Source organism: Lactuca sativa, chromosome 1, assembly GCF_002870075.4.
Source record: "Lactuca sativa cultivar Salinas chromosome 1, Lsat_Salinas_v11, whole genome shotgun sequence".
In the NCBI taxonomy this organism is placed as follows: domain Eukaryota; kingdom Viridiplantae; phylum Streptophyta; class Magnoliopsida; order Asterales; family Asteraceae; genus Lactuca; species Lactuca sativa.
In genome coordinates this window covers 200,393,613-200,414,342 of record NC_056623.2, presented here as the reverse complement: position 1 = coordinate 200,414,342, position 20,730 = coordinate 200,393,613, and the positions used below count along the sequence as shown (strand labels likewise).

The following is a 20,730-nucleotide window of genomic DNA, read 5'->3' as shown; positions in this document are numbered from 1 at the left end:
TTGTTTTTATGTCTTACAAGACGCAGAACCTCGTTTGCTTTCGTACGCGAGGCGTGGGACCCACGTGAGGGATCGGCTCCGTTCAGGGAAACACGAAAACGATCAACATTGAACCGGATGCCGCCCGAGCATCGACATAACAAGAAAGGAAAAAAAAACGCACCTAAAACCTAAAAAAACGCAAACGGGCAACGAAAAAGGGGGTGCAACACGAGGACTTCCCAGGGGGTCACCCATCCTAGTACTACTCTCGCCCAAGCACGCTTAACTGCGGAGTTCTGATGGGATCCGGTGCATTAGTGCTGGTATGATCGCACCCGAAATACTATCCGTGGTAATTGTTTTTATGTCTTACAAGACGCAGAACCTCGTTTGCTTTCGTACGCGAGGCGTGGGACCCACGTGAGGGATCGGCTCCGTTCAGGGAAACACGAAAACGATCAACATTGAACCGGATGCCGCCCGAGCATAGACATAACAAGAAAGGAAAAAAAAAAAAACGCACCTAAAACCTAAAAAAACGCAAACGGGCAACGAAAAAGGGGGTGCAACACGAGGACTTCCCAGGGGGTCACCCATCCTAGTACTACTCTCGCCCAAGCACGCTTAACTGCGGAGTTCTGATGGGATCCGGTGCATTAGTGCTGGTATGATCGCACCCGAAATACTATCCGTGGTAATTGTTTTTATGTCTTACAAGACGCAGAACCTCGTTTGCTTTCGTACGCGAGGCGTGGGACCCACGTGAGGGATCGGCTCCGTTCAGGGAAACACGAAAACGATCAACATTGAACCGGATGCCGCCCGAGCATCGACATAACAAGAAAGGAAAAAAAAAAAACGCACCTAAAACCTAAAAAAACGCAAACGGGCAACGAAAAAGGGGGTGCAACACGAGGACTTCCCAGGGGGTCACCCATCCTAGTACTACTCTCGCCAAAGCACGCTTAACTGCGGAGTTCTGAAGGGATTCGGTGCATTAGTGCTGGTATGATCGCACCCGAAATACTATCCGTGGTAATTGTTTTTATGTCTTACAAGACGCAGAACCTCGTTTGCTTTCGTACGCGAGGCGTGGGACCCACGTGAGGGATCGGCTCCGTTCAGGGAAACACGAAAACGATCAACATTGAACCGGATGCCGCCCGAGCATAGACATAACAAGAAAGGAAAAAAAAACGCACCTAAAACCTAAAAAAACGCAAACGGGCAACGAAAAAGGGGGTGCAACACGAGGACTTCCCAGGGGGTCACCCATCCTAGTACTACTCTCGCCCAAGCACGCTTAACTGCGGAGTTCTGATGGGATCCGGTGCATTAGTGCTGGTATGATCGCACCCGAAATACTATCCGTGGTAATTGTTTTTATGTCTTACAAGACGCAGAACCTCGTTTGCTTTCGTACGCGAGGCGTGGGACCCACGTGAGGGATCGGCTCCGTTCAGGGAAACACGAAAACGATCAACATTGAACCGGATGCCGCCCGAGCATAGACATAACAAGAAAGGAAAAAAAAAACGCACCTAAAACCTAAAAAAACGCAAACGGGCAACGAAAAAGGGGGTGCAACACGAGGACTTCCCAGGGGGTCACCCATCCTAGTACTACTCTCGCCCAAGCACGCTTAACTGCGGAGTTCTGATGGGATCCGGTGCATTAGTGCTGGTATGATCGCACCCGAAATACTATCCGTGGTAATTGTTTTTATGTCTTACAAGACGCAGAACCTCGTTTGCTTTCGTACGCGAGGCGTGGGACCCACGTTAGGGATCGGCTCCGTTCAGGGAAACACGAAAACGATCAACATTGAACCGGATGCCGCCCGAGCATCGACATAACAAGAAAGGAAAAAAAAAAAAAACGCACCTAAAACCTAAAAAAACGCAAACGGGCAACGAAAAAGGGGGTGCAACACGAGGACTTCCCAGGGGGTCACCCATCCTAGTACTACTCTCGCCCAAGCACGCTTAACTGCGGAGTTCTGATGGGATCCGGTGCATTAGTGCTGGTATGATCGCACCCGAAATACTATCCGTGGTAATTGTTTTTATGTCTTACAAGACGCAGAACCTCGTTTGCTTTCGTACGCGAGGCGTGGGACCCACGTGAGGGATCGGCTCCGTTCAGGGAAACACGAAAACGATCAACATTGAACCGGATGCCGCCCGAGCATAGACATAACAAGAAAGGAAAAAAAAAAACGCACCTAAAACCTAAAAAAACGCAAACGGGCAACGAAAAAGGGGGTGCAACACGAGGACTTCCCAGGGGGTCACCCATCCTAGTACTACTCTCGCCAAAGCACGCTTAACTGCGGAGTTCTGAAGGGATTCGGTGCATTAGTGCTGGTATGATCGCACCCGAAATACTATCCGTGGTAATTGTTTTTATGTCTTACAAGACGCAGAACCTCGTTTGCTTTCGTACGCGAGGCGTGGGACCCACGTGAGGGATCGGCTCCGTTCAGGGAAACACGAAAACGATCAACATTGAACCGGATGCCGCCCGAGCATAGACATAACAAGAAAGGAAAAAAAAACGCACCTAAAACCTAAAAAAACGCAAACGGGCAACGAAAAAGGGGGTGCAACACGAGGACTTCCCAGGGGGTCACCCATCCTAGTACTACTCTCGCCCAAGCACGCTTAACTGCGGAGTTCTGATGGGATCCGGTGCATTAGTGCTGGTATGATCGCACCCGAAATACTATCCGTGGTAATTGTTTTTATGTCTTACAAGACGCAGAACCTCGTTTGCTTTCGTACGCGAGGCGTGGGACCCACGTGAGGGATCGGCTCCGTTCAGGGAAACACGAAAACGATCAACATTGAACCGGATGCCGCCCGAGCATAGACATAACAAGAAAGGAAAAAAAAAACGCACCTAAAACCTAAAAAAACGCAAACGGGCAACGAAAAAGGGGGTGCAACACGAGGACTTCCCAGGGGGTCACCCATCCTAGTACTACTCTCGCCCAAGCACGCTTAACTGCGGAGTTCTGATGGGATCCGGTGCATTAGTGCTGGTATGATCGCACCCGAAATACTATCCGTGGTAATTGTTTTTATGTCTTACAAGACGCAGAACCTCGTTTGCTTTCGTACGCGAGGCGTGGGACCCACGTTAGGGATCGGCTCCGTTCAGGGAAACACGAAAACGATCAACATTGAACCGGATGCCGCCCGAGCATCGACATAACAAGAAAGGAAAAAAAAAAAAACGCACCTAAAACCTAAAAAAACGCAAACGGGCAACGAAAAAGGGGGTGCAACACGAGGACTTCCCAGGGGGTCACCCATCCTAGTACTACTCTCGCCCAAGCACGCTTAACTGCGGAGTTCTGATGGGATCCGGTGCATTAGTGCTGGTATGATCGCACCCGAAATACTATCCGTGGTAATTGTTTTTATGTCTTACAAGACGCAGAACCTCGTTTGCTTTCGTACGCGAGGCGTGGGACACACGTGAGGGATCGGCTCCGTTCAGGGAAACACGAAAACGATCAACATTGAACCGGATGCCGCCCGAGCATCGACATAACAAGAAAGGAAAAAAAAACGCACCTAAAACCTAAAAAAACGCAAACGGGCAACGAAAAAGGGGGTGCAACACGAGGACTTCCCAGGGGGTCACCCATCCTAGTACTACTCTCGCCCAAGCACGCTTAACTGCGGAGTTCTGATGGGATCCGGTGCGTTAGTGCTGGTATGATCGCACCCGAAATACTATCCGTGGTAATTGTTTTTATGTCTTACAAGACGCAGAACCTCGTTTGCTTTCGTACGCGAGGCGTGGGACCCACGTGAGGGATCGGCTCCGTTCAGGGAAACACGAAAACGATCAACATTGAACCGGATGCCGCCCGAGCATCGACATAACAAGAAAGGAAAAAAAAACGCACCTAAAACCTAAAAAAACGCAAACGGGCAACGAAAAAGGGGGTGCAACACGAGGACTTCCCAGGGGGTCACCCATCCTAGTACTACTCTCGCCCAAGCACGCTTAACTGCGGAGTTCTGATGGGATCCGGTGCATTAGTGCTGGTATGATCGCACCCGAAATACTATCCGTGGTAATTGTTTTTATGTCTTACAAGACGCAGAACCTCGTTTGCTTTCGTACGCGAGGCGTGGGACCCACGTGAGGGATCGGCTCCGTTCAGGGAAACACGAAAACGATCAACATTGAACCGGATGCCGCCCGAGCATAGACATAACAAGAAAGGAAAAAAAAAAACGCACCTAAAACCTAAAAAAACGCAAACGGGCAACGAAAAAGGGGGTGCAACACGAGGACTTCCCAGGGGGTCACCCATCCTAGTACTACTCTCGCCCAAGCACGCTTAACTGCGGAGTTCTGATGGGATCCGGTGCATTAGTGCTGGTATGATCGCACCCGAAATACTATCCGTGGTAATTGTTTTTATGTCTTACAAGACGCAGAACCTCGTTTGCTTTCGTACGCGAGGCGTGGGACCCACGTGAGGGATCGGCTCCGTTCAGGGAAACACGAAAACGATCAACATTGAACCGGATGCCGCCCGAGCATAGACATAACAAGAAAGGAAAAAAAAAAACGCACCTAAAACCTAAAAAAACGCAAACGGGCAACGAAAAAGGGGGTGCAACACGAGGACTTCCCAGGGGGTCACCCATCCTAGTACTACTCTCGCCCAAGCACGCTTAACTGCGGAGTTCTGATGGGATCCGGTGCATTAGTGCTGGTATGATCGCACCCGAAATACTATCCGTGGTAATTGTTTTTATGTCTTACAAGACGCAGAACCTCGTTTGCTTTCGTACGCGAGGCGTGGGACCCACGTGAGGGATCGGCTCCGTTCAGGGAAACACGAAAACGATCAACATTGAACCGGATGCCGCCCGAGCATAGACATAACAAGAAAGGAAAAAAAAAAACGCACCTAAAACCTAAAAAAACGCAAACGGGCAACGAAAAAGGGGGTGCAACACGAGGACTTCCCAGGGGGTCACCCATCCTAGTACTACTCTCGCCCAAGCACGCTTAACTGCGGAGTTCTGATGGGATCCGGTGCATTAGTGCTGGTATGATCGCACCCGAAATACTATCCGTGGTAATTGTTTTTATGTCTTACAAGACGCAGAACCTCGTTTGCTTTCGTACGCGAGGCGTGGGACCCACGTGAGGGATCGGCTCCGTTCAGGGAAACACGAAAACGATCAACATTGAACCGGATGCCGCCCGAGCATAGACATAACAAGAAAGGAAAAAAAAAAACGCACCTAAAACCTAAAAAAACGCAAACGGGCAACGAAAAAGGGGGTGCAACACGAGGACTTCCCAGGGGGTCACCCATCCTAGTACTACTCTCGCCCAAGCACGCTTAACTGCGGAGTTCTGATGGGATCCGGTGCATTAGTGCTGGTATGATCGCACCCGAAATACTATCCGTGGTAATTGTTTTTATGTCTTACAAGACGCAGAACCTCGTTTGCTTTCGTACGCGAGGCGTGGGACCCACGTGAGGGATCGGCTCCGTTCAGGGAAACACGAAAACGATCAACATTGAACCGGATGCCGCCCGAGCATAGACATAACAAGAAAGGAAAAAAAAACGCACCTAAAACCTAAAAAAACGCAAACGGGCAACGAAAAAGGGGGTGCAACACGAGGACTTCCCAGGGGGTCACCCATCCTAGTACTACTCTCGCCCAAGCACGCTTAACTGCGGAGTTCTGATGGGATCCGGTGCATTAGTGCTGGTATGATCGCACCCGAAATACTATCCGTGGTAATTGTTTTTATGTCTTACAAGACGCAGAACCTCGTTTGCTTTCGTACGCGAGGCGTGGGACCCACGTGAGGGATCGGCTCCGTTCAGGGAAACACGAAAACGATCAACATTGAACCGGATGCCGCCCGAGCATAGACATAACAAGAAAGGAAAAAAAAAACGCACCTAAAACCTAAAAAAACGCAAACGGGCAACGAAAAAGGGGGTGCAACACGAGGACTTCCCAGGGGGTCACCCATCCTAGTACTACTCTCGCCCAAGCACGCTTAACTGCGGAGTTCTGATGGGATCCGGTGCATTAGTGCTGGTATGATCGCACCCGAAATACTATCCGTGGTAATTGTTTTTATGTCTTACAAGACGCAGAACCTCGTTTGCTTTCGTACGCGAGGCGTGGGACCCACGTGAGGGATCGGCTCCGTTCAGGGAAACACGAAAACGATCAACATTGAACCGGATGCCGCCCGAGCATAGACATAACAAGAAAGGAAAAAAAAACGCACCTAAAACCTAAAAAAACGCAAACGGGCAACGAAAAAGGGGGTGCAACACGAGGACTTCCCAGGGGGTCACCCATCCTAGTACTACTCTCGCCCAAGCACGCTTAACTGCGGAGTTCTGATGGGATCCGGTGCATTAGTGCTGGTATGATCGCACCCGAAATACTATCCGTGGTAATTGTTTTTATGTCTTACAAGACGCAGAACCTCGTTTGCTTTCGTACGCGAGGCGTGGGACCCACGTGAGGGATCGGCTCCGTTCAGGGAAACACGAAAACGATCAACATTGAACCGGATGCCGCCCGAGCATAGACATAACAAGAAAGGAAAAAAAAAACGCACCTAAAACCTAAAAAAACGCAAACGGGCAACGAAAAAGGGGGTGCAACACGAGGACTTCCCAGGGGGTCACCCATCCTAGTACTACTCTCGCCCAAGCACGCTTAACTGCGGAGTTCTGATGGGATCCGGTGCATTAGTGCTGGTATGATCGCACCCGAAATACTATCCGTGGTAATTGTTTTTATGTCTTACAAGACGCAGAACCTCGTTTGCTTTCGTACGCGAGGCGTGGGACCCACGTGAGGGATCGGCTCCGTTCAGGGAAACACGAAAACGATCAACATTGAACCGGATGCCGCCCGAGCATAGACATAACAAGAAAGGAAAAAAAAAACGCACCTAAAACCTAAAAAAACGCAAACGGGCAACGAAAAAGGGGGTGCAACACGAGGACTTCCCAGGGGGTCACCCATCCTAGTACTACTCTCGCCCAAGCACGCTTAACTGCGGAGTTCTGATGGGATCCGGTGCATTAGTGCTGGTATGATCGCACCCGAAATACTATCCGTGGTAATTGTTTTTATGTCTTACAAGACGCAGAACCTCGTTTGCTTTCGTACGCGAGGCGTGGGACCCACGTTAGGGATCGGCTCCGTTCAGGGAAACACGAAAACGATCAACATTGAACCGGATGCCGCCCGAGCATAGACATAACAAGAAAGGAAAAAAAAAAAACGCACCTAAAACCTAAAAAAACGCAAACGGGCAACGAAAAAGGGGGTGCAACACGAGGACTTCCCAGGAGGTCACCCATCCTAGTACTACTCTCGCCCAAGCACGCTTAACTGCGGAGTTCTGATGGGATCCGGTGCATTAGTGCTGGTATGATCGCACCCGAAATACTATCCGTGGTAATTGTTTTTATGTCTTACAAGACGCAGAACCTCGTTTGCTTTCGTACGCGAGGCGTGGGACCCACGTGAGGGATCGGCTCCGTTCAGGGAAACACGAAAACGATCAACATTGAACCGGATGCCGCCCGAGCATAGACATAACAAGAAAGGAAAAAAAAAAAACGCACCTAAAACCTAAAAAAACGCAAACGGGCAACGAAAAAGGGGGTGCAACACGAGGACTTCCCAGGGGGTCACCCATCCTAGTACTACTCTCGCCAAAGCACGCTTAACTGCGGAGTTCTGAAGGGATTCGGTGCATTAGTGCTGGTATGATCGCACCCGAAATACTATCCGTGGTAATTGTTTTTATGTCTTACAAGACGCAGAACCTCGTTTGCTTTCGTACGCGAGGCGTGGGACCCACGTGAGGGATCGGCTCCGTTCAGGGAAACACGAAAACGATCAACATTGAACCGGATGCCGCCCGAGCATAGACATAACAAGAAAGGAAAAAAAAAAACGCAACTAAAACCTAAAAAAACGCAAACGGGCAACGAAAAAGGGGGTGCAACACGAGGACTTCCCAGGGGGTCACCCATCCTAGTACTACTCTCGCCCAAGCACGCTTAACTGCGGAGTTCTGATGGGATCCGGTGCATTAGTGCTGGTATGATCGCACCCGAAATACTATCCGTGGTAATTGTTTTTATGTCTTACAAGACGCAGAACCTCGTTTGCTTTCGTACGCGAGGCGTGGGACCCACGTTAGGGATCGGCTCCGTTCAGGGAAACACGAAAACGATCAACATTGAACCGGATGCCGCCCGAGCATCGACATAACAAGAAAGGAAAAAAAAAAAAACGCACCTAAAACCTAAAAAAACGCAAACGGGCAACGAAAAAGGGGGTGCAACACGAGGACTTCCCAGGGGGTCACCCATCCTAGTACTACTCTCGCCCAAGCACGCTTAACTGCGGAGTTCTGATGGGATCCGGTGCATTAGTGCTGGTATGATCGCACCCGAAATACTATCCGTGGTAATTGTTTTTATGTCTTACAAGACGCAGAACCTCGTTTGCTTTCGTACGCGAGGCGTGGGACCCACGTGAGGGATCGGCTCCGTTCAGGGAAACACGAAAACGATCAACATTGAACCGGATGCCGCCCGAGCATAGACATAACAAGAAAGGAAAAAAAAAACGCACCTAAAACCTAAAAAAACGCAAACGGGCAACGAAAAAGGGGGTGCAACACGAGGACTTCCCAGGGGGTCACCCATCCTAGTACTACTCTCGCCCAAGCACGCTTAACTGCGGAGTTCTGATGGGATCCGGTGCGTTAGTGCTGGTATGATCGCACCCGAAATACTATCCGTGGTAATTGTTTTTATGTCTTACAAGACGCAGAACCTCGTTTGCTTTCGTACGCGAGGCGTGGGACCCACGTGAGGGATCGGCTCCGTTCAGGGAAACACGAAAACGATCAACATTGAACCGGATGCCGCCCGAGCATAGACATAACAAGAAAGGAAAAAAAAAACGCACCTAAAACCTAAAAAAACGCAAACGGGCAACGAAAAAGGGGGAGCAACACGAGGACTTCCCAGGGGGTCACCCATCCTAGTACTACTCTCGCCCAAGCACGCTTAACTGCGGAGTTCTGATGGGATCCGGTGCATTAGTGCTGGTATGATCGCACCCGAAATACTATCCGTGGTAATTGTTTTTATGTCTTACAAGACGCAGAACCTCGTTTGCTTTCGTACGCGAGGCGTGGGACCCACGTGAGGGATCGGCTCCGTTCAGGGAAACACGAAAACGATCAACATTGAACCGGATGCCGCCCGAGCATCGACATAACAAGAAAGGAAAAAAAAACGCACCTAAAACCTAAAAAAACGCAAACGGGCAACGAAAAAGGGGGTGCAACACGAGGACTTCCCAGGAGGTCACCCATCCTAGTACTACTCTCGCCCAAGCACGCTTAACTGCGGAGTTCTGATGGGATCCGGTGCATTAGTGCTGGTATGATCGCACCCGAAATACTATCCGTGGTAATTGTTTTTATGTCTTACAAGACGCAGAACCTCGTTTGCTTTCGTACGCGAGGCGTGGGACCCACGTGAGGGATCGGCTCCGTTCAGGGAAACACGAAAACGATCAACATTGAACCGGATGCCGCCCGAGCATCGACATAACAAGAAAGGAAAAAAAAAAACGCACCTAAAACCTAAAAAAACGCAAACGGGCAACGAAAAAGGGGGTGCAACACGAGGACTTCCCAGGGGGTCACCCATCCTAGTACTACTCTCGCCCAAGCACGCTTAACTGCGGAGTTCTGATGGGATCCGGTGCATTAGTGCTGGTATGATCGCACCCGAAATACTATCCGTGGTAATTGTTTTTATGTCTTACAAGACGCAGAACCTCGTTTGCTTTCGTACGCGAGGCGTGGGACCCACGTGAGGGATCGGCTCCGTTCAGGGAAACACGAAAACGATCAACATTGAACCGGATGCCGCCCGAGCATCGACATAACAAGAAAGGAAAAAAAAACGCACCTAAAACCTAAAAAAACGCAAACGGGCAACGAAAAAGGGGGTGCAACACGAGGACTTCCCAGGGGGTCACCCATCCTAGTACTACTCTCGCCCAAGCACGCTTAACTGCGGAGTTCTGATGGGATCCGGTGCATTAGTGCTGGTATGATCGCACCCGAAATACTATCCGTGGTAATTGTTTTTATGTCTTACAAGACGCAGAACCTCGTTTGCTTTCGTACGCGAGGCGTGGGACCCACGTGAGGGATCGGCTCCGTTCAGGGAAACACGAAAACGATCAACATTGAACCGGATGCCGCCCGAGCATAGACATAACAAGAAAGGAAAAAAAAAACGCACCTAAAACCTAAAAAAACGCAAACGGGCAACGAAAAAGGGGGTGCAACACGAGGACTTCCCAGGGGGTCACCCATCCTAGTACTACTCTCGCCCAAGCACGCTTAACTGCGGAGTTCTGATGGGATCCGGTGCATTAGTGCTGGTATGATCGCACCCGAAATACTATCCGTGGTAATTGTTTTTATGTCTTACAAGACGCAGAACCTCGTTTGCTTTCGTACGCGAGGCGTGGGACCCACGTGAGGGATCGGCTCCGTTCAGGGAAACACGAAAACGATCAACATTGAACCGGATGCCGCCCGAGCATAGACATAACAAGAAAGGAAAAAAAAAAAAAACGCACCTAAAACCTAAAAAAACGCAAACGGGCAACGAAAAAGGGGGTGCAACACGAGGACTTCCCAGGGGGTCACCCATCCTAGTACTACTCTCGCCCAAGCACGCTTAACTGCGGAGTTCTGATGGGATCCGGTGCATTAGTGCTGGTATGATCGCACCCGAAATACTATCCGTGGTAATTGTTTTTATGTCTTACAAGACGCAGAACCTCGTTTGCTTTCGTACGCGAGGCGTGGGACCCACGTGAGGGATCGGCTCCGTTCAGGGAAACACGAAAACGATCAACATTGAACCGGATGCCGCCCGAGCATAGACATAACAAGAAAGGAAAAAAAAAAACGCACCTAAAACCTAAAAAAACGCAAACGGGCAACGAAAAAGGGGGTGCAACACGAGGACTTCCCAGGAGGTCACCCATCCTAGTACTACTCTCGCCCAAGCACGCTTAACTGCGGAGTTCTGATGGGATCCGGTGCATTAGTGCTGGTATGATCGCACCCGAAATACTATCCGTGGTAATTGTTTTTATGTCTTACAAGACGCAGAACCTCGTTTGCTTTCGTACGCGAGGCGTGGGACCCACGTGAGGGATCGGCTCCGTTCAGGGAAACACGAAAACGATCAACATTGAACCGGATGCCGCCCGAGCATCGACATAACAAGAAAGGAAAAAAAAAAAACGCACCTAAAACCTAAAAAAACGCAAACGGGCAACGAAAAAGGGGGTGCAACACGAGGACTTCCCAGGGGGTCACCCATCCTAGTACTACTCTCGCCCAAGCACGCTTAACTGCGGAGTTCTGATGGGATCCGGTGCATTAGTGCTGGTATGATCGCACCCGAAATACTATCCGTGGTAATTGTTTTTATGTCTTACAAGACGCAGAACCTCGTTTGCTTTCGTACGCGAGGCGTGGGACCCACGTGAGGGATCGGCTCCGTTCAGGGAAACACGAAAACGATCAACATTGAACCGGATGCCGCCCGAGCATAGACATAACAAGAAAGGAAAAAAAAACGCACCTAAAACCTAAAAAAACGCAAACGGGCAACGAAAAAGGGGGAGCAACACGAGGACTTCCCAGGGGGTCACCCATCCTAGTACTACTCTCGCCCAAGCACGCTTAACTGCAGAGTTCTGATGGGATCCGGTGCATTAGTGCTGGTATGATCGCACCCGAAATACTATCCGTGGTAATTGTTTTTATGTCTTACAAGACGCAGAACCTCGTTTGCTTTCGTACGCGAGGCGTGGGACCCACGTGAGGGATCGGCTCCGTTCAGGGAAACACGAATACGATCAACATTGAACCGGATGCCGCCCGAGCATAGACATAACAAGAAAGGAAAAAAAAAACGCACCTAAAACCTAAAAAAACGCAAACGGGCAACGAAAAAGGGGGTGCAACACGAGGACTTCCCAGGGGGTCACCCATCCTAGTACTACTCTCGCCCAAGCACGCTTAACTGCGGAGTTCTGATGGGATCCGGTGCATTAGTGCTGGTATGATCGCACCCGAAATACTATCCGTGGTAATTGTTTTTATGTCTTACAAGACGCAGAACCTCGTTTGCTTTCGTACGCGAGGCGTGGGACCCACGTGAGGGATCGGCTCCGTTCAGGGAAACACGAAAACGATCAACATTGAACCGGATGCCGCCCGAGCATAGACATAACAAGAAAGGAAAAAAAAAAAACGCACCTAAAACCTAAAAAAACGCAAACGGGCAACGAAAAAGGGGGTGCAACACGAGGACTTCCCAGGGGGTCACCCATCCTAGTACTACTCTCGCCCAAGCACGCTTAACTGCGGAGTTCTGATGGGATCCGGTGCATTAGTGCTGGTATGATCGCACCCGAAATACTATCCGTGGTAATTGTTTTTATGTCTTACAAGACGCAGAACCTCGTTTGCTTTCGTACGCGAGGCGTGGGACCCACGTGAGGGATCGGCTCCGTTCAGGGAAACACGAAAACGATCAACATTGAACCGGATGCCGCCCGAGCATAGACATAACAAGAAAGGAAAAAAAAAAAACGCACCTAAAACCTAAAAAAACGCAAACGGGCAACGAAAAAGGGGGTGCAACACGAGGACTTCCCAGGGGGTCACCCATCCTAGTACTACTCTCGCCCAAGCACGCTTAACTGCGGAGTTCTGATGGGATCCGGTGCATTAGTGCTGGTATGATCGCACCCGAAATACTATCCGTGGTAATTGTTTTTATGTCTTACAAGACGCAGAACCTCGTTTGCTTTCGTACGCGAGGCGTGGGACCCACGTTAGGGATCGGCTCCGTTCAGGGAAACACGAAAACGATCAACATTGAACCGGATGCCGCCCGAGCATCGACATAACAAGAAAGGAAAAAAAAAAAAACGCACCTAAAACCTAAAAAAACGCAAACGGGCAACGAAAAAGGGGGTGCAACACGAGGACTTCCCAGGGGGTCACCCATCCTAGTACTACTCTCGCCCAAGCACGCTTAACTGCGGAGTTCTGATGGGATCCGGTGCATTAGTGCTGGTATGATCGCACCCGAAATACTATCCGTGGTAATTGTTTTTATGTCTTACAAGACGCAGAACCTCGTTTGCTTTCGTACGCGAGGCGTGGGACCCACGTGAGGGATCGGCTCCGTTCAGGGAAACACGAAAACGATCAACATTGAACCGGATGCCGCCCGAGCATAGACATAACAAGAAAGGAAAAAAAAACGCACCTAAAACCTAAAAAAACGCAAACGGGCAACGAAAAAGGGGGTGCAACACGAGGACTTCCCAGGGGGTCACCCATCCTAGTACTACTCTCGCCCAAGCACGCTTAACTGCGGAGTTCTGATGGGATCCGGTGCATTAGTGCTGGTATGATCGCACCCGAAATACTATCCGTGGTAATTGTTTTTATGTCTTACAAGACGCAGAACCTCGTTTGCTTTCGTACGCGAGGCGTGGGACCCACGTGAGGGATCGGCTCCGTTCAGGGAAACACGAAAACGATCAACATTGAACCGGATGCCGCCCGAGCATCGACATAACAAGAAAGGAAAAAAAAAAAAACGCACCTAAAACCTAAAAAAACGCAAACGGGCAACGAAAAAGGGGGTGCAACACGAGGACTTCCCAGGGGGTCACCCATCCTAGTACTACTCTCGCCCAAGCACGCTTAACTGCGGAGTTCTGATGGGATCCGGTGCATTAGTGCTGGTATGATCGCACCCGAAATACTATCCGTGGTAATTGTTTTTATGTCTTACAAGACGCAGAACCTCGTTTGCTTTCGTACGCGAGGCGTGGGACCCACGTGAGGGATCGGCTCCGTTCAGGGAAACACGAAAACGATCAACATTGAACCGGATGCCGCCCGAGCATAGACATAACAAGAAAGGAAAAAAAAACGCACCTAAAACCTAAAAAAACGCAAACGGGCAACGAAAAAGGGGGTGCAACACGAGGACTTCCCAGGGGGTCACCCATCCTAGTACTACTCTCGCCCAAGCACGCTTAACTGCGGAGTTCTGATGGGATCCGGTGCATTAGTGCTGGTATGATCGCACCCGAAATACTATCCGTGGTAATTGTTTTTATGTCTTACAAGACGCAGAACCTCGTTTGCTTTCGTACGCGAGGCGTGGGACCCACGTGAGGGATCGGCTCCGTTCAGGGAAACACGAAAACGATCAACATTGAACCGGATGCCGCCCGAGCATAGACATAACAAGAAAGGAAAAAAAAAAACGCACCTAAAACCTAAAAAAACGCAAACGGGCAACGAAAAAGGGGGTGCAACACGAGGACTTCCCAGGAGGTCACCCATCCTAGTACTACTCTCGCCCAAGCACGCTTAACTGCGGAGTTCTGATGGGATCCGGTGCATTAGTGCTGGTATGATCGCACCCGAAATACTATCCGTGGTAATTGTTTTTATGTCTTACAAGACGCAGAACCTCGTTTGCTTTCGTACGCGAGGCGTGGGACCCACGTGAGGGATCGGCTCCGTTCAGGGAAACACGAAAACGATCAACATTGAACCGGATGCCGCCCGAGCATCGACATAACAAGAAAGGAAAAAAAAAAAACGCACCTAAAACCTAAAAAAACGCAAACGGGCAACGAAAAAGGGGGTGCAACACGAGGACTTCCCAGGGGGTCACCCATCCTAGTACTACTCTCGCCCAAGCACGCTTAACTGCGGAGTTCTGATGGGATCCGGTGCATTAGTGCTGGTATGATCGCACCCGAAATACTATCCGTGGTAATTGTTTTTATGTCTTACAAGACGCAGAACCTCGTTTGCTTTCGTACGCGAGGCGTGGGACCCACGTGAGGGATCGGCTCCGTTCAGGGAAACACGAAAACGATCAACATTGAACCGGATGCCGCCCGAGCATAGACATAACAAGAAAGGAAAAAAAAACGCACCTAAAACCTAAAAAAACGCAAACGGGCAACGAAAAAGGGGGAGCAACACGAGGACTTCCCAGGGGGTCACCCATCCTAGTACTACTCTCGCCCAAGCACGCTTAACTGCGGAGTTCTGATGGGATCCGGTGCATTAGTGCTGGTATGATCGCACCCGAAATACTATCCGTGGTAATTGTTTTTATGTCTTACAAGACGCAGAACCTCGTTTGCTTTCGTACGCGAGGCGTGGGACCCACGTGAGGGATCGGCTCCGTTCAGGGAAACACGAATACGATCAACATTGAACCGGATGCCGCCCGAGCATAGACATAACAAGAAAGGAAAAAAAAAACGCACCTAAAACCTAAAAAAACGCAAACGGGCAACGAAAAAGGGGGTGCAACACGAGGACTTCCCAGGGGGTCACCCATCCTAGTACTACTCTCGCCCAAGCACGCTTAACTGCGGAGTTCTGATGGGATCCGGTGCATTAGTGCTGGTATGATCGCACCCGAAATACTATCCGTGGTAATTGTTTTTATGTCTTACAAGACGCAGAACCTCGTTTGCTTTCGTACGCGAGGCGTGGGACCCACGTGAGGGATCGGCTCCGTTCAGGGAAACACGAAAACGATCAACATTGAACCGGATGCCGCCCGAGCATAGACATAACAAGAAAGGAAAAAAAAAAACGCACCTAAAACCTAAAAAAACGCAAACGGGCAACGAAAAAGGGGGTGCAACACGAGGACTTCCCAGGGGGTCACCCATCCTAGTACTACTCTCGCCCAAGCACGCTTAACTGCGGAGTTCTGATGGGATCCGGTGCATTAGTGCTGGTATGATCGCACCCGAAATACTATCCGTGGTAATTGTTTTTATGTCTTACAAGACGCAGAACCTCGTTTGCTTTCGTACGCGAGGCGTGGGACCCACGTGAGGGATCGGCTCCGTTCAGGGAAACACGAAAACGATCAACATTGAACCGGATGCCGCCCGAGCATAGACATAACAAGAAAGGAAAAAAAAAAAAACGCACCTAAAACCTAAAAAAACGCAAACGGGCAACGAAAAAGGGGGTGCAACACGAGGACTTCCCAGGGGGTCACCCATCCTAGTACTACTCTCGCCCAAGCACGCTTAACTGCGGAGTTCTGATGGGATCCGGTGCATTAGTGCTGGTATGATCGCACCCGAAATACTATCCGTGGTAATTGTTTTTATGTCTTACAAGACGCAGAACCTCGTTTGCTTTCGTACGCGAGGCGTGGGACCCACGTTAGGGATCGGCTCCGTTCAGGGAAACACGAAAACGATCAACATTGAACCGGATGCCGCCCGAGCATCGACATAACAAGAAAGGAAAAAAAAAAAAACGCACCTAAAACCTAAAAAAACGCAAACGGGCAACGAAAAAGGGGGTGCAACACGAGGACTTCCCAGGGGGTCACCCATCCTAGTACTACTCTCGCCCAAGCACGCTTAACTGCGGAGTTCTGATGGGATCCGGTGCATTAGTGCTGGTATGATCGCACCCGAAATACTATCCGTGGTAATTGTTTTTATGTCTTACAAGACGCAGAACCTCGTTTGCTTTCGTACGCGAGGCGTGGGACCCACGTGAGGGATCGGCTCCGTTCAGGGAAACACGAAAACGATCAACATTGAACCGGATGCCGCCCGAGCATAGACATAACAAGAAAGGAAAAAAAAACGCACCTAAAACCTAAAAAAACGCAAACGGGCAACGAAAAAGGGGGTGCAACACGAGGACTTCCCAGGGGGTCACCCATCCTAGTACTACTCTCGCCCAAGCACGCTTAACTGCGGAGTTCTGATGGGATCCGGTGCATTAGTGCTGGTATGATCGCACCCGAAATACTATCCGTGGTAATTGTTTTTATGTCTTACAAGACGCAGAACCTCGTTTGCTTTCGTACGCGAGGCGTGGGACCCACGTGAGGGATCGGCTCCGTTCAGGGAAACACGAAAACGATCAACATTGAACCGGATGCCGCCCGAGCATAGACATAACAAGAAAGGAAAAAAAAAAAACGCACCTAAAACCTAAAAAAACGCAAACGGGCAACGAAAAAGGGGGTGCAACACGAGGACTTCCCAGGAGGTCACCCATCCTAGTACTACTCTCGCCCAAGCACGCTTAACTGCGGAGTTCTGATGGGATCCGGTGCATTAGTGCTGGTATGATCGCACCCGAAATACTATCCGTGGTAATTGTTTTTATGTCTTACAAGACGCAGAACCTCGTTTGCTTTCGTACGCGAGGCGTGGGACCCACGTGAGGGATCGGCTCCGTTCAGGGAAACACGAAAACGATCAACATTGAACCGGATGCCGCCCGAGCATAGACATAACAAGAAAGGAAAAAAAAAAAACGCACCTAAAACCTAAAAAAACGCAAACGGGCAACGAAAAAGGGGGTGCAACACGAGGACTTCCCAGGGGGTCACCCATCCTAGTACTACTCTCGCCCAAGCACGCTTAACTGCGGAGTTCTGATGGGATCCGGTGCATTAGTGCTGGTATGATCGCACCCGAAATACTATCCGTGGTAATTGTTTTTATGTCTTACAAGACGCAGAACCTCGTTTGCTTTCGTACGCGAGGCGTGGGACCCACGTTAGGGATCGGCTCCGTTCAGGGAAACACGAAAACGATCAACATTGAACCGGATGCCGCCCGAGCATCGACATAACAAGAAAGGAAAAAAAAAAAAACGCACCTAAAACCTAAAAAAACGCAAACGGGCAACGAAAAAGGGGGTGCAACACGAGGACTTCCCAGGGGGTCACCCATCCTAGTACTACTCTCGCCCAAGCACGCTTAACTGCGGAGTTCTGATGGGATCCGGTGCATTAGTGCTGGTATGATCGCACCCGAAATACTATCCGTGGTAATTGTTTTTATGTCTTACAAGACGCAGAACCTCGTTTGCTTTCGTACGCGAGGCGTGGGACCCACGTGAGGGATCGGCTCCGTTCAGGGAAACACGAAAACGATCAACATTGAACCGGATGCCGCCCGAGCATAGACATAACAAGAAAGGAAAAAAAAACGCACCTAAAACCTAAAAAAACGCAAACGGGCAACGAAAAAGGGGGTGCAACACGAGGACTTCCCAGGGGGTCACCCATCCTAGTACTACTCTCGCCCAAGCACGCTTAACTGCGGAGTTCTGATGGGATCCGGTGCATTAGTGCTGGTATGATCGCACCCGAAATACTATCCGTGGTAATTGTTTTTATGTCTTACAAGACGCAGAACCTCGTTTGCTTTCGTACGCGAGGCGTGGGACCCACGTGAGGGATCGGCTCCGTTCAGGGAAACACGAAAACGATCAACATTGAACCGGATGCCGCCCGAGCATAGACATAACAAGAAAGGAAAAAAAAAAACGCACCTAAAACCTAAAAAAACGCAAACGGGCAACGAAAAAGGGGGTGCAACACGAGGACTTCCCAGGAGGTCACCCATCCTAGTACTACTCTCGCCCAAGCACGCTTAACTGCGGAGTTCTGATGGGATCCGGTGCATTAGTGCTGGTATGATCGCACCCGAAATACTATCCGTGGTAATTGTTTTTATGTCTTACAAGACGCAGAACCTCGTTTGCTTTCGTACGCGAGGCGTGGGACCCACGTGAGGGATCGGCTCCGTTCAGGGAAACACGAAAACGATCAACATTGAACCGGATGCCGCCCGAGCATCGACATAACAAGAAAGGAAAAAAAAAAAACGCACCTAAAACCTAAAAAAACGCAAACGGGCAACGAAAAAGGGGGTGCAACACGAGGACTTCCCAGGGGGTCACCCATCCTAGTACTACTCTCGCCCAAGCACGCTTAACTGCGGAGTTCTGATGGGATCCGGTGCATTAGTGCTGGTATGATCGCACCCGAAATACTATCCGTGGTAATTGTTTTTATGTCTTACAAGACGCAGAACCTCGTTTGCTTTCGTACGCGAGGCGTGGGACCCACGTGAGGGATCGGCTCCGTTCAGGGAAACACGAAAACGATCAACATTGAACCGGATGCCGCCCGAGCATAGACATAACAAGAAAGGAAAAAAAAACGCACCTAAAACCTAAAAAAACGCAAACGGGCAACGAAAAAGGGGGAGCAACACGAGGACTTCCCAGGGGGTCACCCATCCTAGTACTACTCTCGCCCAAGCACGCTTAACTGCGGAGTTCTGATGGGATCCGGTGCATTAGTGCTGGTATGATCGCACCCGAAATACTATCCGTGGTAATTGTTTTTATGTCTTACAAGACGCAGAACCTCGTTTGCTTTCGTACGCGAGGCGTGGGACCCACGTGAGGGATCGGCTCCGTTCAGGGAAACACGAATACGATCAACATTGAACCGGATGCCGCCCGAGCATAGACATAACAAGAAAGGAAAAAAAAAACGCACCTAAAACCTAAAAAAACGCAAACGGGCAACGAAAAAGGGGGTGCAACACGAGGACTTCCCAGGGGGTCACCCATCCTAGTACTACTCTCGCCCAAGCACGCTTAACTGCGGAGTTCTGATGGGATCCGGTGCATTAGTGCTGGTATGATCGCACCCGAAATACTATCCGTGGTAATTGTTTTTATGTCTTACAAGACGCAGAACCTCGTTTGCTTTCGTACGCGAGGCGTGGGACCCACGTGAGGGATCGGCTCCGTTCAGGGAAACACGAAAACGATCAACATTGAACCGGATGCCGCCCGAGCATAGACATAACAAGAAAGGAAAAAAAAAAACGCACCTAAAACCTAAAAAAACGCAAACGGGCAACGAAAAAGGGGGTGCAACACGAGGACTTCCCAGGGGGTCACCCATCCTAGTACTACTCTCGCCCAAGCACGCTTAACTGCGGAGTTCTGATGGGATCCGGTGCATTAGTGCTGGTATGATCGCACCCGAAATACTATCCGTGGTAATTGTTTTTATGTCTTACAAGACGCAGAACCTCGTTTGCTTTCGTACGCGAGGCGTGGGACCCACGTGAGGGATCGGCTCCGTTCAGGGAAACACGAAAACGATCAACATTGAACCGGATGCCGCCCGAGCATAGACATAACAAGAAAGGAAAAAAAAAAAACGCACCTAAAACCTAAAAAAACGCAAACGGGCAACGAAAAAGGGGGTGCAACACGAGGACTTCCCAGGGGGTCACCCATCCTAGTACTACTCTCGCCCAAGCACGCTTAACTGCGGAGTTCTGATGGGATCCGGTGCATTAGTGCTGGTATGATCGCACCCGAAATACTATCCGTGGTAATTGTTTTTATGTCTTACAAGACGCAGAACCTCGTTTGCTTTCGTACGCGAGGCGTGGGACCCACGTTAGGGATCGGCTCCGTTCAGGGAAACACGAAAACGATCAACATTGAACCGGATGCCGCCCGAGCATCGACATAACAAGAAAGGAAAAAAAAAAAAACGCACCTAAAACCTAAAAAAACGCAAACGGGCAACGAAAAAGGGGGTGCAACACGAGGACTTCCCAGGGGGTCACCCATCCTAGTACTACTCTCGCCCAAGCACGCTTAACTGCGGAGTTCTGATGGGATCCGGTGCATTAGTGCTGGTATGATCGCACCCGAAATACTATCCGTGGT

The 20,730-nt window shown here is 50.0% G+C and overlaps 61 non-coding genes across 61 annotated transcripts; all 61 read right to left on the bottom strand.

Annotated features, from left to right (window-relative positions):
- Window positions 1-200: 200 nt before the first annotated feature.
- On the bottom strand, window positions 201-319 carry LOC128129121 (5S ribosomal RNA). The gene has a single exon (XR_008227034.1). It is a non-coding gene; the product is annotated as a 5S ribosomal RNA (ribosomal RNA).
- A 223-nt stretch (window positions 320-542) lies between these two features.
- LOC128129120 (5S ribosomal RNA) lies at window positions 543-661 on the bottom strand. Its single transcript, XR_008227033.1, has one exon. It is a non-coding gene; the product is annotated as a 5S ribosomal RNA (ribosomal RNA).
- Window positions 662-883: 222 nt separating this feature from the next.
- On the bottom strand, window positions 884-1,002 carry LOC128131041 (5S ribosomal RNA). Its single transcript, XR_008228969.1, has one exon. It is a non-coding gene; the product is annotated as a 5S ribosomal RNA (ribosomal RNA).
- A 219-nt stretch (window positions 1,003-1,221) lies between these two features.
- Window positions 1,222-1,340, bottom strand: LOC128129117 (5S ribosomal RNA). Its single transcript, XR_008227032.1, has one exon. It is a non-coding gene; the product is annotated as a 5S ribosomal RNA (ribosomal RNA).
- Window positions 1,341-1,560: 220 nt separating this feature from the next.
- LOC128129112 (5S ribosomal RNA) lies at window positions 1,561-1,679 on the bottom strand. Its single transcript, XR_008227030.1, has one exon. It is a non-coding gene; the product is annotated as a 5S ribosomal RNA (ribosomal RNA).
- Window positions 1,680-1,903: 224 nt separating this feature from the next.
- LOC128129109 (5S ribosomal RNA) lies at window positions 1,904-2,022 on the bottom strand. The gene has a single exon (XR_008227029.1). It is a non-coding gene; the product is annotated as a 5S ribosomal RNA (ribosomal RNA).
- A 221-nt stretch (window positions 2,023-2,243) lies between these two features.
- On the bottom strand, window positions 2,244-2,362 carry LOC128131040 (5S ribosomal RNA). The gene has a single exon (XR_008228968.1). It is a non-coding gene; the product is annotated as a 5S ribosomal RNA (ribosomal RNA).
- A 219-nt stretch (window positions 2,363-2,581) lies between these two features.
- On the bottom strand, window positions 2,582-2,700 carry LOC128129107 (5S ribosomal RNA). Its single transcript, XR_008227028.1, has one exon. It is a non-coding gene; the product is annotated as a 5S ribosomal RNA (ribosomal RNA).
- A 220-nt stretch (window positions 2,701-2,920) lies between these two features.
- Window positions 2,921-3,039, bottom strand: LOC128129105 (5S ribosomal RNA). The gene has a single exon (XR_008227027.1). It is a non-coding gene; the product is annotated as a 5S ribosomal RNA (ribosomal RNA).
- Window positions 3,040-3,262: 223 nt separating this feature from the next.
- LOC128129102 (5S ribosomal RNA) lies at window positions 3,263-3,381 on the bottom strand. Its single transcript, XR_008227026.1, has one exon. It is a non-coding gene; the product is annotated as a 5S ribosomal RNA (ribosomal RNA).
- Window positions 3,382-3,600: 219 nt separating this feature from the next.
- On the bottom strand, window positions 3,601-3,719 carry LOC128129589 (5S ribosomal RNA). Its single transcript, XR_008227510.1, has one exon. It is a non-coding gene; the product is annotated as a 5S ribosomal RNA (ribosomal RNA).
- Window positions 3,720-3,938: 219 nt separating this feature from the next.
- LOC128129100 (5S ribosomal RNA) lies at window positions 3,939-4,057 on the bottom strand. The gene has a single exon (XR_008227025.1). It is a non-coding gene; the product is annotated as a 5S ribosomal RNA (ribosomal RNA).
- Window positions 4,058-4,278: 221 nt separating this feature from the next.
- On the bottom strand, window positions 4,279-4,397 carry LOC128129097 (5S ribosomal RNA). Its single transcript, XR_008227024.1, has one exon. It is a non-coding gene; the product is annotated as a 5S ribosomal RNA (ribosomal RNA).
- Window positions 4,398-4,618: 221 nt separating this feature from the next.
- Window positions 4,619-4,737, bottom strand: LOC128129096 (5S ribosomal RNA). The gene has a single exon (XR_008227023.1). It is a non-coding gene; the product is annotated as a 5S ribosomal RNA (ribosomal RNA).
- Window positions 4,738-4,958: 221 nt separating this feature from the next.
- On the bottom strand, window positions 4,959-5,077 carry LOC128129095 (5S ribosomal RNA). The gene has a single exon (XR_008227022.1). It is a non-coding gene; the product is annotated as a 5S ribosomal RNA (ribosomal RNA).
- A 221-nt stretch (window positions 5,078-5,298) lies between these two features.
- LOC128129092 (5S ribosomal RNA) lies at window positions 5,299-5,417 on the bottom strand. Its single transcript, XR_008227021.1, has one exon. It is a non-coding gene; the product is annotated as a 5S ribosomal RNA (ribosomal RNA).
- Window positions 5,418-5,636: 219 nt separating this feature from the next.
- Window positions 5,637-5,755, bottom strand: LOC128129086 (5S ribosomal RNA). Its single transcript, XR_008227018.1, has one exon. It is a non-coding gene; the product is annotated as a 5S ribosomal RNA (ribosomal RNA).
- Window positions 5,756-5,975: 220 nt separating this feature from the next.
- Window positions 5,976-6,094, bottom strand: LOC128129083 (5S ribosomal RNA). Its single transcript, XR_008227017.1, has one exon. It is a non-coding gene; the product is annotated as a 5S ribosomal RNA (ribosomal RNA).
- A 219-nt stretch (window positions 6,095-6,313) lies between these two features.
- LOC128129081 (5S ribosomal RNA) lies at window positions 6,314-6,432 on the bottom strand. Its single transcript, XR_008227016.1, has one exon. It is a non-coding gene; the product is annotated as a 5S ribosomal RNA (ribosomal RNA).
- Window positions 6,433-6,652: 220 nt separating this feature from the next.
- LOC128129079 (5S ribosomal RNA) lies at window positions 6,653-6,771 on the bottom strand. The gene has a single exon (XR_008227015.1). It is a non-coding gene; the product is annotated as a 5S ribosomal RNA (ribosomal RNA).
- A 220-nt stretch (window positions 6,772-6,991) lies between these two features.
- Window positions 6,992-7,110, bottom strand: LOC128129076 (5S ribosomal RNA). The gene has a single exon (XR_008227014.1). It is a non-coding gene; the product is annotated as a 5S ribosomal RNA (ribosomal RNA).
- A 222-nt stretch (window positions 7,111-7,332) lies between these two features.
- LOC128131227 (5S ribosomal RNA) lies at window positions 7,333-7,451 on the bottom strand. Its single transcript, XR_008229140.1, has one exon. It is a non-coding gene; the product is annotated as a 5S ribosomal RNA (ribosomal RNA).
- Window positions 7,452-7,673: 222 nt separating this feature from the next.
- Window positions 7,674-7,792, bottom strand: LOC128131039 (5S ribosomal RNA). The gene has a single exon (XR_008228967.1). It is a non-coding gene; the product is annotated as a 5S ribosomal RNA (ribosomal RNA).
- Window positions 7,793-8,013: 221 nt separating this feature from the next.
- On the bottom strand, window positions 8,014-8,132 carry LOC128129071 (5S ribosomal RNA). Its single transcript, XR_008227013.1, has one exon. It is a non-coding gene; the product is annotated as a 5S ribosomal RNA (ribosomal RNA).
- Window positions 8,133-8,355: 223 nt separating this feature from the next.
- LOC128129069 (5S ribosomal RNA) lies at window positions 8,356-8,474 on the bottom strand. The gene has a single exon (XR_008227012.1). It is a non-coding gene; the product is annotated as a 5S ribosomal RNA (ribosomal RNA).
- Window positions 8,475-8,694: 220 nt separating this feature from the next.
- On the bottom strand, window positions 8,695-8,813 carry LOC128129588 (5S ribosomal RNA). Its single transcript, XR_008227509.1, has one exon. It is a non-coding gene; the product is annotated as a 5S ribosomal RNA (ribosomal RNA).
- A 220-nt stretch (window positions 8,814-9,033) lies between these two features.
- On the bottom strand, window positions 9,034-9,152 carry LOC128130325 (5S ribosomal RNA). Its single transcript, XR_008228249.1, has one exon. It is a non-coding gene; the product is annotated as a 5S ribosomal RNA (ribosomal RNA).
- A 219-nt stretch (window positions 9,153-9,371) lies between these two features.
- Window positions 9,372-9,490, bottom strand: LOC128131215 (5S ribosomal RNA). Its single transcript, XR_008229129.1, has one exon. It is a non-coding gene; the product is annotated as a 5S ribosomal RNA (ribosomal RNA).
- A 221-nt stretch (window positions 9,491-9,711) lies between these two features.
- LOC128129067 (5S ribosomal RNA) lies at window positions 9,712-9,830 on the bottom strand. Its single transcript, XR_008227011.1, has one exon. It is a non-coding gene; the product is annotated as a 5S ribosomal RNA (ribosomal RNA).
- Window positions 9,831-10,049: 219 nt separating this feature from the next.
- Window positions 10,050-10,168, bottom strand: LOC128129063 (5S ribosomal RNA). The gene has a single exon (XR_008227010.1). It is a non-coding gene; the product is annotated as a 5S ribosomal RNA (ribosomal RNA).
- A 220-nt stretch (window positions 10,169-10,388) lies between these two features.
- LOC128129062 (5S ribosomal RNA) lies at window positions 10,389-10,507 on the bottom strand. Its single transcript, XR_008227009.1, has one exon. It is a non-coding gene; the product is annotated as a 5S ribosomal RNA (ribosomal RNA).
- A 224-nt stretch (window positions 10,508-10,731) lies between these two features.
- Window positions 10,732-10,850, bottom strand: LOC128129058 (5S ribosomal RNA). The gene has a single exon (XR_008227007.1). It is a non-coding gene; the product is annotated as a 5S ribosomal RNA (ribosomal RNA).
- Window positions 10,851-11,071: 221 nt separating this feature from the next.
- Window positions 11,072-11,190, bottom strand: LOC128131140 (5S ribosomal RNA). Its single transcript, XR_008229071.1, has one exon. It is a non-coding gene; the product is annotated as a 5S ribosomal RNA (ribosomal RNA).
- A 222-nt stretch (window positions 11,191-11,412) lies between these two features.
- Window positions 11,413-11,531, bottom strand: LOC128129056 (5S ribosomal RNA). The gene has a single exon (XR_008227006.1). It is a non-coding gene; the product is annotated as a 5S ribosomal RNA (ribosomal RNA).
- Window positions 11,532-11,750: 219 nt separating this feature from the next.
- On the bottom strand, window positions 11,751-11,869 carry LOC128130704 (5S ribosomal RNA). Its single transcript, XR_008228627.1, has one exon. It is a non-coding gene; the product is annotated as a 5S ribosomal RNA (ribosomal RNA).
- A 220-nt stretch (window positions 11,870-12,089) lies between these two features.
- Window positions 12,090-12,208, bottom strand: LOC128129053 (5S ribosomal RNA). Its single transcript, XR_008227005.1, has one exon. It is a non-coding gene; the product is annotated as a 5S ribosomal RNA (ribosomal RNA).
- Window positions 12,209-12,430: 222 nt separating this feature from the next.
- Window positions 12,431-12,549, bottom strand: LOC128129051 (5S ribosomal RNA). The gene has a single exon (XR_008227004.1). It is a non-coding gene; the product is annotated as a 5S ribosomal RNA (ribosomal RNA).
- A 222-nt stretch (window positions 12,550-12,771) lies between these two features.
- LOC128129050 (5S ribosomal RNA) lies at window positions 12,772-12,890 on the bottom strand. The gene has a single exon (XR_008227003.1). It is a non-coding gene; the product is annotated as a 5S ribosomal RNA (ribosomal RNA).
- Window positions 12,891-13,113: 223 nt separating this feature from the next.
- On the bottom strand, window positions 13,114-13,232 carry LOC128129049 (5S ribosomal RNA). Its single transcript, XR_008227002.1, has one exon. It is a non-coding gene; the product is annotated as a 5S ribosomal RNA (ribosomal RNA).
- A 219-nt stretch (window positions 13,233-13,451) lies between these two features.
- Window positions 13,452-13,570, bottom strand: LOC128129047 (5S ribosomal RNA). Its single transcript, XR_008227001.1, has one exon. It is a non-coding gene; the product is annotated as a 5S ribosomal RNA (ribosomal RNA).
- A 223-nt stretch (window positions 13,571-13,793) lies between these two features.
- LOC128129046 (5S ribosomal RNA) lies at window positions 13,794-13,912 on the bottom strand. Its single transcript, XR_008227000.1, has one exon. It is a non-coding gene; the product is annotated as a 5S ribosomal RNA (ribosomal RNA).
- A 219-nt stretch (window positions 13,913-14,131) lies between these two features.
- On the bottom strand, window positions 14,132-14,250 carry LOC128129044 (5S ribosomal RNA). Its single transcript, XR_008226999.1, has one exon. It is a non-coding gene; the product is annotated as a 5S ribosomal RNA (ribosomal RNA).
- A 221-nt stretch (window positions 14,251-14,471) lies between these two features.
- On the bottom strand, window positions 14,472-14,590 carry LOC128131028 (5S ribosomal RNA). Its single transcript, XR_008228956.1, has one exon. It is a non-coding gene; the product is annotated as a 5S ribosomal RNA (ribosomal RNA).
- A 222-nt stretch (window positions 14,591-14,812) lies between these two features.
- LOC128129043 (5S ribosomal RNA) lies at window positions 14,813-14,931 on the bottom strand. The gene has a single exon (XR_008226998.1). It is a non-coding gene; the product is annotated as a 5S ribosomal RNA (ribosomal RNA).
- A 219-nt stretch (window positions 14,932-15,150) lies between these two features.
- LOC128130324 (5S ribosomal RNA) lies at window positions 15,151-15,269 on the bottom strand. Its single transcript, XR_008228248.1, has one exon. It is a non-coding gene; the product is annotated as a 5S ribosomal RNA (ribosomal RNA).
- A 220-nt stretch (window positions 15,270-15,489) lies between these two features.
- On the bottom strand, window positions 15,490-15,608 carry LOC128129039 (5S ribosomal RNA). The gene has a single exon (XR_008226996.1). It is a non-coding gene; the product is annotated as a 5S ribosomal RNA (ribosomal RNA).
- Window positions 15,609-15,829: 221 nt separating this feature from the next.
- Window positions 15,830-15,948, bottom strand: LOC128129037 (5S ribosomal RNA). Its single transcript, XR_008226995.1, has one exon. It is a non-coding gene; the product is annotated as a 5S ribosomal RNA (ribosomal RNA).
- Window positions 15,949-16,171: 223 nt separating this feature from the next.
- Window positions 16,172-16,290, bottom strand: LOC128129036 (5S ribosomal RNA). Its single transcript, XR_008226992.1, has one exon. It is a non-coding gene; the product is annotated as a 5S ribosomal RNA (ribosomal RNA).
- A 223-nt stretch (window positions 16,291-16,513) lies between these two features.
- On the bottom strand, window positions 16,514-16,632 carry LOC128129034 (5S ribosomal RNA). The gene has a single exon (XR_008226991.1). It is a non-coding gene; the product is annotated as a 5S ribosomal RNA (ribosomal RNA).
- A 219-nt stretch (window positions 16,633-16,851) lies between these two features.
- LOC128129031 (5S ribosomal RNA) lies at window positions 16,852-16,970 on the bottom strand. Its single transcript, XR_008226990.1, has one exon. It is a non-coding gene; the product is annotated as a 5S ribosomal RNA (ribosomal RNA).
- A 222-nt stretch (window positions 16,971-17,192) lies between these two features.
- On the bottom strand, window positions 17,193-17,311 carry LOC128130916 (5S ribosomal RNA). Its single transcript, XR_008228839.1, has one exon. It is a non-coding gene; the product is annotated as a 5S ribosomal RNA (ribosomal RNA).
- Window positions 17,312-17,533: 222 nt separating this feature from the next.
- Window positions 17,534-17,652, bottom strand: LOC128129030 (5S ribosomal RNA). The gene has a single exon (XR_008226989.1). It is a non-coding gene; the product is annotated as a 5S ribosomal RNA (ribosomal RNA).
- A 223-nt stretch (window positions 17,653-17,875) lies between these two features.
- LOC128129028 (5S ribosomal RNA) lies at window positions 17,876-17,994 on the bottom strand. Its single transcript, XR_008226988.1, has one exon. It is a non-coding gene; the product is annotated as a 5S ribosomal RNA (ribosomal RNA).
- A 219-nt stretch (window positions 17,995-18,213) lies between these two features.
- On the bottom strand, window positions 18,214-18,332 carry LOC128129026 (5S ribosomal RNA). Its single transcript, XR_008226987.1, has one exon. It is a non-coding gene; the product is annotated as a 5S ribosomal RNA (ribosomal RNA).
- Window positions 18,333-18,553: 221 nt separating this feature from the next.
- Window positions 18,554-18,672, bottom strand: LOC128130806 (5S ribosomal RNA). The gene has a single exon (XR_008228728.1). It is a non-coding gene; the product is annotated as a 5S ribosomal RNA (ribosomal RNA).
- A 222-nt stretch (window positions 18,673-18,894) lies between these two features.
- Window positions 18,895-19,013, bottom strand: LOC128129024 (5S ribosomal RNA). The gene has a single exon (XR_008226986.1). It is a non-coding gene; the product is annotated as a 5S ribosomal RNA (ribosomal RNA).
- A 219-nt stretch (window positions 19,014-19,232) lies between these two features.
- On the bottom strand, window positions 19,233-19,351 carry LOC128130323 (5S ribosomal RNA). The gene has a single exon (XR_008228247.1). It is a non-coding gene; the product is annotated as a 5S ribosomal RNA (ribosomal RNA).
- A 220-nt stretch (window positions 19,352-19,571) lies between these two features.
- LOC128129022 (5S ribosomal RNA) lies at window positions 19,572-19,690 on the bottom strand. The gene has a single exon (XR_008226985.1). It is a non-coding gene; the product is annotated as a 5S ribosomal RNA (ribosomal RNA).
- A 221-nt stretch (window positions 19,691-19,911) lies between these two features.
- On the bottom strand, window positions 19,912-20,030 carry LOC128129018 (5S ribosomal RNA). The gene has a single exon (XR_008226983.1). It is a non-coding gene; the product is annotated as a 5S ribosomal RNA (ribosomal RNA).
- A 222-nt stretch (window positions 20,031-20,252) lies between these two features.
- Window positions 20,253-20,371, bottom strand: LOC128129016 (5S ribosomal RNA). Its single transcript, XR_008226982.1, has one exon. It is a non-coding gene; the product is annotated as a 5S ribosomal RNA (ribosomal RNA).
- A 223-nt stretch (window positions 20,372-20,594) lies between these two features.
- On the bottom strand, window positions 20,595-20,713 carry LOC128129011 (5S ribosomal RNA). Its single transcript, XR_008226981.1, has one exon. It is a non-coding gene; the product is annotated as a 5S ribosomal RNA (ribosomal RNA).
- Window positions 20,714-20,730: the final 17 nt, after the last annotated feature.